This window comes from Typopeltis vanoorti, chromosome 18 (assembly GCF_054136105.1).
Source record: "Typopeltis vanoorti isolate ZY-2024b chromosome 18, IOZ_Tvanoo_1.0, whole genome shotgun sequence".
NCBI lineage: Eukaryota > Metazoa > Arthropoda > Arachnida > Uropygi > Thelyphonidae > Typopeltis > Typopeltis vanoorti.
In genome coordinates, this window is record NC_143566.1 from 72,661,075 (window position 1) to 72,670,623 (window position 9,549).

Consider the following 9,549-nt stretch of genomic DNA (forward strand, 5'->3'; position numbering starts at 1 on the left):
TAACAGTGTGGGAAAGTAATATTTATTTATTTATTTATTGAACTTTAAGATCTTACTTTTAGACAAATCAAAATATCCGGATGAATTATGAATAAAATATGAACTTGATACTGTAAAAGACTTAATGAGAAATATTCAGTGTTGGAAAATAAATTCACAATTTACGGTTGTGACTCATGTCATCCCCTTTGAAGAAAAGCGCTCGCTGGGGGATATGGCAATGACGAAACCTCACCATCTACGCTCCGTAATCTAAAGGACGAAGTAACTAGTTCAGGTTACAGTATTTACAGAAATTTCATTCTTTGTGGTTTTTGTGTTTGTGTTGTGTTGTGGATATAAAATTGAACTATTTTGGAATAATCGAATTTCGAAGAGTCATCTGGAAAGCTGTAAGTACTTTTTTAACTTAAACATAACTGATCGCATGTTGTTTGGTAAGCGTAATTCTAATACTGAATAGTTTTTTTTTTTTTTTTTTTTTCCCATAAGAATAATCATAGGGTATATATTAGAGTATCAACATGGACACATTAGCAATTTTTATGTCTAGTGTGTGTGTGTGTGTGTGTGTTTAAGGACAGGTACTTTAAGTATATAATTAATTATTCAGAAAAGCTCGAAACACGAGAGCCATCACGACTTACTCTAAGAATTCCCACCCTTTAACAGGAAACAAATACCCCAAATGTATTGGAAAATTAGTACAACCATCTATATAAAATAAAAAAAAAAATAAAAAAAAAAATAAAAAAAAAAACCGTATGTTTGAGTGACACCAATATATAATTAATTATTCATAAAAATCTAATCACACCCGCCATCACGACATACTCTAAGAATTTCCACAGACGACAATGACAGATGTGTGTCACATTTAACTTAAACATAACAACTGCTCGTATGTTTTTGGTAAGCGTAATTCTAATACTGAATAGTTTTTTTGTTTTTTTTTCCATAAGAATAATCATAGGGTATATATTAGAGTATCAACATGGATACATTAGCGATTTTTTATATCTAATATGTATATGTGTGTGTGTGTGTGTGTATGTGTGTTTAAGGACAGGTTTTTTAAGTATATAATTAATTATTCAGAAAAACTCGAAACACGAGAGCCATCACGACTTTCTCTAAGAATTCCCACACTTTAACAGGAAAGAAATGCCCAAAATGTATTGGAAAATTAGTACAACCATCTATAGAAGAAAAAAAAACTGTATGTTTGAGTGACATAGAATATAGTTAAATTAAATTATCATTCCAAACTCAATAACAACAAACATTCGCGTCACGATTCCTTATCTTATCTTGATCTTGATCTGGTCAGAAGTGTCCACCAATGACAACACGATTACTTATACACTAATATTTCCCTTTCCATTCAAAACAATAACGTCACTTATTTACAACTAACAAATGACGTCACTTATCTACATCTCATAACAACAAACATTCACGTCACGATTCCTTATCTTATCTTGATCTTCATCTTGTCACTAGTGCACCACCAATCACAACACGAATCCTTATCTCTAATATATCTCCCTTTTCCATTCAAAACAACAACGTCACTTATTTACAAATAACAAATGACGACATTTATTTACAAATAACAAATGACGTCACGTATCTACTTCTGAAAACAACACACACCCACAACACGAATCCTTATCTTATCTTGATCTTCATCTTGTCACTAGTGCACCACCAATCACAACACGAATCCTTATCTCTACCATCACCCATAATCCCATACGCGAACCAAAACACAACAACAGAAGCCAGTGACACACTTGCCCACACGGAAATTCCAAACCTTACACACCCATGAAGCCATGCACACAATGACGTCATCAACCAATCACGTCACGATTCCTTATCTTATCTTGATCTTGATCTTGTCACTAGTGCACCACCAATCACAACACGAATCCTTATCTCTAATATATCTCCCTTTTCCATTCAAAACAACAACGTCACTTATTTACAAATAACAAATGACGACATTTATTTACAAATAAAAAATGACGTCACTTATCTACATCTGAAAACAACACACACCCACCTCACCATTCCTTATCTTATCTTGATCTTCATCTTGTCAGAACTGCACCACCAATCACAACACGAATCCTTATCTCTACCATCACCCATAATCCCATACGCGAACCAAAACACAACAACAGAAGCCAGTGACACACTTGCCCACACGGAAATTCCAAACCTTACACACCCATGAAGCCATGCACACAATGACGTCAGGAAGCCACGCCCACTTTCCTTATCTTATCTTGATCTTGATCTTGTCACTAGTGCCACCCCTACTACTAGCCGCATTGTAGAGTCAAAAGAAATCACCTTGGACCCTCTTCATATGAACAACAATCTCAGCTATAATTTGCCTGACTCTTTCAGCTCTACTATTAGGTACTGGAGATCGCGTGGTTCCACACACACGCACAAGTATACAACAATAGAACTTTAACACGGACTATAGCACAAGTTCATAATAACTGTAATTTACAGTCGAATATCATAACTTTATAATTGTATAGCTTTAGAGTGTCTCCCCCCCACCCCCCCCCCCCCCCACCCCCCCCCCCCCCCACCCCCCCCCCCCCCCACCCCCCCCCCCCCCCACCCCCCCCCCCCCCCACCCCCCCCCCCCCCCACCCCCCCCCCCCCCCACCCCCCCCCCCCCCCACCCCCCCCCCCCCCCACCCCCCCCCCCCCCCACCCCCCCCCCCCCCCACCCCCCCCCCCCCCCACCCCCCCCCCCCCCCACCCCCCCCCCCCCCCACCCCCCCCCCCCCCCACCCCCCCCCCCCCCCACCCCCCCCCCCCCCCACCCCCCCCCCCCCCCACCCCCCCCCCCCCCCACCCCCCCCCCCCCCCACCCCCCCCCCCCCCCACCCCCCCCCCCCCCCACCCCCCCCCCCCCCCACCCCCCCCCCCCCCCACCCCCCCCCCCCCCCACCCCCCCCCCCCCCCACCCCCCCCCCCCCCCACCCCCCCCCCCCCCCACCCCCCCCCCCCCCCACCCCCCCCCCCCCCCACCCCCCCCCCCAGCTGATAATGTCATGTTCTGTCCTAATATCCTCGTTTTCAATACGATATTGCCGCTGATGCCATCTGTTCACGCCTCTAATCTTTCTCAGGACTCTCATAACATGTGATCTCTAGGCTTTGGTGAAGTGTTTTATTTCTAACCAAACTCTCAGATCCATAAGTTAAAATCGGTTTGAACACTGTCATGTATGCAGTTAATTTAATTCTATTGTCTATTTCCATATTTAATTTACCATATTCACTAAAATTTGTGCCAAGGTAGATGAAATGTTTTACTTTTTCTATAGATTCTCATTCTTTATTGATCAATGATAATTATTATTGATTATGGGATCAATTATTAAGACTTATTTTAAACTTGTGAAATAATAAATTTCACAAGTTAAAAATTACAACCATTTGAAGAAAGAAAGATATTTTATTTAAAAAATATTACAAATAACTTTTTTTAGATTAAAACCTTATTTCTCTTCTTTATTTTATATATATATATATATATATATATCAATTATCAATCAACTAAACGCCTTTTATTCCCCTAATAGGGAGTAGGCGAGGCCTTTATACCCTATCTTGCTTTTGGAGACTGAGTGGGCAGTTCAATCTCCACCGGTAGCCAATCAGAGAGAGCTGGCCCATGTCTATCACTAATTATAGCAGCCACCGATGAAGAGGCTGGCAAACAAGTGCTGCCATCTCTTGGCACCTAACCCTAACAAGATGTGTCACTGTCTGAATATATATATATATATATACATATATGTTGTAAATTATATAAATGTTATTCAAACGCAGACACAACGCACGAAATGAAGTATTTATTAAAACCTTTCAGTATATGAAATTCCTCACTTTATTAATTATTTTAATATATCTTAGTGAGTAAAAAATATATCTTTCAATTTTTAGTTTTCCCGACAAGGATTGAAACGCGATACATCGTAGCAGACAAAGGGTTTTACACAATTGTGACAAAGCTCATTGGGAACTTTTGTTCTGTTATAAAATAAACTGTTACACTCTTCTCCGCAGACATAAACACAGCAGCGTTTAGATGGATCTAAAATTAAAAAAGCACTGAATTATTGGATATATCACATAAATAATATAACGCTGTTATGTAGGAAATATGGAATTAGAAATTAATCAAATTACAAAAATAAACTGCATAATATCGTTATATTGCAGAACAACAAAAATAATAATAAGAGAACTCGATCATAACCTGGCAAGTGGCGCGAGATTGGTTCAAGTTATATGTTCTAACATAACAGTAAATCACAACAAAAAACTTGTTTTCAAAACAGTGACATTAACTTACACAAAGAATTTTAAGGCGTTGTTTTTTTAGAACAACGTTTCTCAAAATGTAATCTGTGGACCCACGGGTCCCTGATAGCTGCTCCTCGGATTTCTTTGAAAGGTTACATATTCGCTGTGACGTGTAGTAGAAGGTGCTTATTGTCTATTTTGTTTACTAGATTTTTCATTTACGGTTATATATACAAGTATGTGCATTTCTAGAGATTAACTGAGTAATTCTAATATGCTTTTACTAGCTATATTCATTATTCCCAGAAATGGGATTCAGCCGATTCCTATATGTTCTTTGGAAAAATTTCATAAACTTTTTTGAGTTCTACGAACCACGGTCAAAAGACTGAGCCCTCATAGACACGACATCAGTGTAGAAGCGCATTGTGCTTTTACTACATAGTCGCAGAATGCTGTCTATGAAGGTACTAAGAGTCCTTTATTATAGGAGTTGGAGTTAGTAGCAAGCACTTACTTTCCACTTAACGTTGAGATTGTGAGTCATGATTATAATTTGAAATGTCAGCGTCTGCGCAAAATCATCAAGGAGTACAATTTTTCCTCTTCTTTGAGGGAATGTTTTCTTATAAATAAATTTAATTTTTTTACAATATTTTGTAAAATTAATTATTTGTGAATTTCGTAGTATTTTATATTATATAAAAATATTATTTTATTTAAAGGTGGATTGTGCGCTTAAAAATTGTGATTAGAATTCTCCCTTTTTGAAACGCCATTAGCCCCATCGACTTGTAAATTGCTGAAGGAGATATAACTAAAATATCACGCAGCCCTATGACTTAAGAAAAGGAGAAATCTACTCCACGGAATCTGGGAACAATTGTAAGAAGATATGAGGAAAGTTATCTTTCTTTTGGCTTTATTCTTGTTAATAATTCACCTCATTGTGTCGTATGAAACAACTTTATCGAACGCATTACTTACCAGTGAAGTTGCTGCGTCACTATCCTGAATATTTTTTTGAATCTCGCGGTTTATCTTGGAAACATTTTGCTAACATTTGCAACGATGGTGAAAAAACTATTATTATTATTATTATTATTCGTGACACCTCCAAGGAGTCCGAAGACTCATCGCGGGAGGACACCTACAACTGTCTCAACTACTACGAATCATCTCCATCAACGCCATCTACCGCCCACCTCCAACACCACCACAACTAGTATTTTTTGTCTGTAAATTGCGTGTGTTCTGAAGGGCCGATTTGTCTGTATGCGGAATGAAAAACCCGAGTTTCCGCGAGAAAAAACCCTGCTACCTCCGTATGAGATCGGCTAACTCGCATTCGATTGAAATCGTCCAGATAAAGATTCCTTCCGTCGCGACGAGAATCGAACTTAGGCCTATTCCAATCGAAGGGCGCAATGTACCGTCGTTCTTTCAATTGCGCTACGGAGGCGCTATGATGTTAATTAAAACTGCTGACGCCATTGCTCGAATTTAGGAAGTTATAACAAGGCTAACTAGTAGTCGTTGTATTTTTTAGTCACTCCCTCTCACTAAAAATGCCAGTTAACATTTAAGAATGTCCTTGATGAAGCAGCAAAAATCGTTATTGTTTTATTAATACTCGACCCCTAAATACACACTATTTTAATGTTATGCGTGACGAAACGGGAAGTACTCATAAAGCCTGCCAGTGCATACCGGAGTAAGATGGTTGTCCAGAGGAAAAGCACAAGTTCGATTGTTTGAATTACGTACTGAATTAGCTACGTTTTTACACAATTTTGACTTGGAGAGACTGACAGACAGAATATAGATATTCAGACTAGAATATTTGACAGACATTTTCTCGGAATTGAACGAAGCGAATCTGTTATTTCTAGGAAAGCAACTGAATGTATTTGTTGTCAATGGTAAATTTCGAGCTTTCAAGCGTAAATTAAAATTTTGGAAAAGTTGTATCCATAGTCGCAAACTTGAAGACTTTCCAATACTTCAAGGTTTACCGAAATCGATTCTTTGTATACTGAAAAATGGAAACATTTTTCCATTTTTCAGTATTCGGAAGATCTGCATGATTACATCACTAAATGAGATTACAAAATCATAACTATTACATAGGTAAAAGATCCATTCGAAGTGCAAGATAGACCAATAAATTTTAATGCAAGAGATTATGTAAAGCTCCATGATATGGTTTCAGACTCCACCTTGCAACGGGATTTTTAGAAACTACCACTTCCCGAATTTTGGTGCGCCATCAAAGAACAATATCCTGAATTATTTGGAAAGGCTATTAGAATAATCCTCGCTTTCCCAACTACTTATCCTTGTGAGGTGGATTTTCTTCATATGCTTCAACCAAAACATAATATCCCCATGAGATTCGATGCTGAAGAGATTTGCGAATCCAATTCATCTCTCAAGCCAGACTTTAAAGAAATGCGTCAAAATATAAAACAAAGTCAGTCACCCACTAACTTGATGAAAAGTAATGTTTATTTTTCATAACAATACATTCTGTTTGTATGTAAAGGCATTATAACAAAACTCATTCTGTTTTGAAACCTTATTGAGAAGAATAGAAGAAAGTCATATTTGCATTAAGTTATTCTTATTATTTAGATTTTACAGATTACAGATAGTTTTCTAGCCAAAGAATTCAAATAAGGTTGCCGTAGCCTTAATATAATATCATTCTCTTTCATATTTTAGAGAATCAGTAAAACATTCTAATTCCATTGTCGTTGCATCATATAAGGATGAATAATTTATAAAGTATTAATAACCTTTAATATCATTCTGAATGATGATCTGTTTGCATTTGTGCTAATTTTATTCTCTGTTGTCAAAAACATGAAATCTCAAAATACAGCTCAAATTCGCTTAAATTTCTTGCCTTATTCAAGGAAAATCTTATAATCGTATTACTACAATATTATATTCAATATTCAAACGAAAGTGTATCTGAATATCTTCAGAGCTTTAGATAAAATAATTTACTCAATATTTTAATACATGGACTCTTAATAATATTATATTGGAAATCCACTTGTCTCAACATAACTACAGCCACATTTCGTTATACAAAGTAACCTACAATCGTTAATAAAATATCACTTTTCTTTACAAACAGATCTTGCTTCCATTTGTTAACAAAAGTGAAATCTAAATATTTCTCTATTTTTCCTGCCTCACTAGTTTGTGCAAGGAAAAATACTGAAATAAATAGCCTATTTTACTGCTTCTAACACCTGTCTGTTTTAACCGATTTACCTGACGTTCCAGTGGCAACCATCAGTCCTACAGAAACCATCAGAAAAGTCAGCATCTTGCCGACGTCGTAATGGCTCATTGGCATTGTAATGATAGAAGAAACGACTCCTAAGAAGCAAAGCAGAATAAAGAAAAAAGGGGCCTCTTGAAATAACTAGATAGCATTAGATCTCCTGAAATTACTGATTATCGTATTTTCCCAAGAGTTTAAATACATTATTGAGAACGTGTTCAGAATACGAACACGAGACCTATATTAATAGTTCGATTAGACCTCATGGAACAAAACAATGAAAGAGTGAGTACATCATTCTTTCATTGTTTTCTTCGATGAATGATTTAATGCCACCTAGTGGTAAAACAGTAACACGGACTTCGTTTTCTGTTTTTTCCACAATATTATCTAACGATGATTTGATCTTGATGAACTGCAATTAATGTAATATGAAGTACGCAGTAGCCAAAAAGATGTAAATGCATGGAGAATTCGGTGCTAAACCAAATAAACATGTCTTGAAGTTCACGCAAGCGGCATTTAACTCGTAAACAATTAAATTCAGTAAACTATTATATATTGAAAAACTATCTTTTAAACCGTTAGCTTTATCAAAGTAAAATACACCTTATAATAAACTATTTCCCACTAGGAAAAACAACTGTATGGCAAGGAAGTAATATTTCCTGATCAGTGAATCTTTTTTTGTTTGTTTGTTTGTTTGTTTCAGTTATTTAGCCAGAATTATATCTTAGGTGAATTTAACATATTTCAGAATTTTAACCTTAAATGATTTTAAGAAGAGAAATTCTAAAAGACAAAATCGTCATTATATGTTCAATAACAAACTTAAACTAGTGATCATGCAAAACAAACATAGTATATATATATATATATATATATATACTATGTTTGTTGTAATACACCCGCTATAACAATGGTTGAAAAAAGAGATAACGCGAGGGTGTTAAGTTTATCCAAATATCAGTACCAGGAGACAGTCAGATTGAGGACAAGGAAACTGAAAAAATTAAAAAGTATCGCGATTTTCTAGTCGAAGTTGAACGAATCTGGCAAAAGAACACAAAAGTTGTTCCCATAATAATTGGTGTTTTAGGCGCCATCTCTAAAACATTGAAAAAACATCAAGAAGCATTCCAGTTAGATGGATTAAAAATTGGGAAGCTGCAAAAGGCCGCTTTGTTCGGCAGTTTTCATTTTCAGAAAGTATTTCCACAACTCATAGACCCTTGGGTAGGGCTCGAACTAGTGGAATACCCAGCCTTTTCTTAAGACTGAGGAAGCAAATCAAGCTTTGATGAATATTATCTATCTATATATATATTTTTTTTTTCAGAATTCATTTTTACAGTCATTAAAGCTTTTTCATATATATATATATATATATGAAATATATATATAAAAAGGCGTTAGCTGATTTAGCTGATATATATATATATATATATATATATATATAGACTGAGTGGGCAGTTCAATCTCCACTGGTACCAATCATAGATAGATGGCCCAAGGCTATCACTAATTAAGCGGTACACAGTGAAGAGAGACGGCTCAAATGTGCCGCCATCTCGTGGTCCCTGACCCTAACCCAATATATTTAATGTCTGAAATAATGTGGGTTCTACGGTCGATTTTCTTGAGTTTACGGGACGAAAATTCCGAGTTTCCGGGAGGAAAACCCCGCTTGCCCGTGCCAGAGATCGACTAACTCGGGAACCGGTCGAAAAGAGGCTTAGAAAAATTTTCTTTTATCGCCGACTAAACTCGAAACCAAGTCCTCCTTCGTGCGGCCAAGCGCCGTGGTATGCAAACGCCACATCCACTGAGCTACACAGGCTCTCTCTCTCTCTCTCTCTCTCTCTCTCTCTCTCTCTGTATATGTATATACAGGGTGTTCGGGATAA

The 9,549-nt window shown here is 37.1% G+C and overlaps 1 long non-coding RNA gene across 1 annotated transcript; it reads right to left on the bottom strand.

Moving 5' to 3' along the window:
• Positions 1-3,875: 3,875 nt before the first annotated feature.
• On the bottom strand, positions 3,876-7,814 carry LOC150096797 (uncharacterized). Its single transcript, XR_016549790.1, has 2 exons — positions 7,630-7,814; positions 3,876-4,132 (listed from the first exon to the last, which is right to left on the bottom strand). It is a non-coding gene; the product is annotated as an uncharacterized LOC150096797 (long non-coding RNA).
• Positions 7,815-9,549: the final 1,735 nt, after the last annotated feature.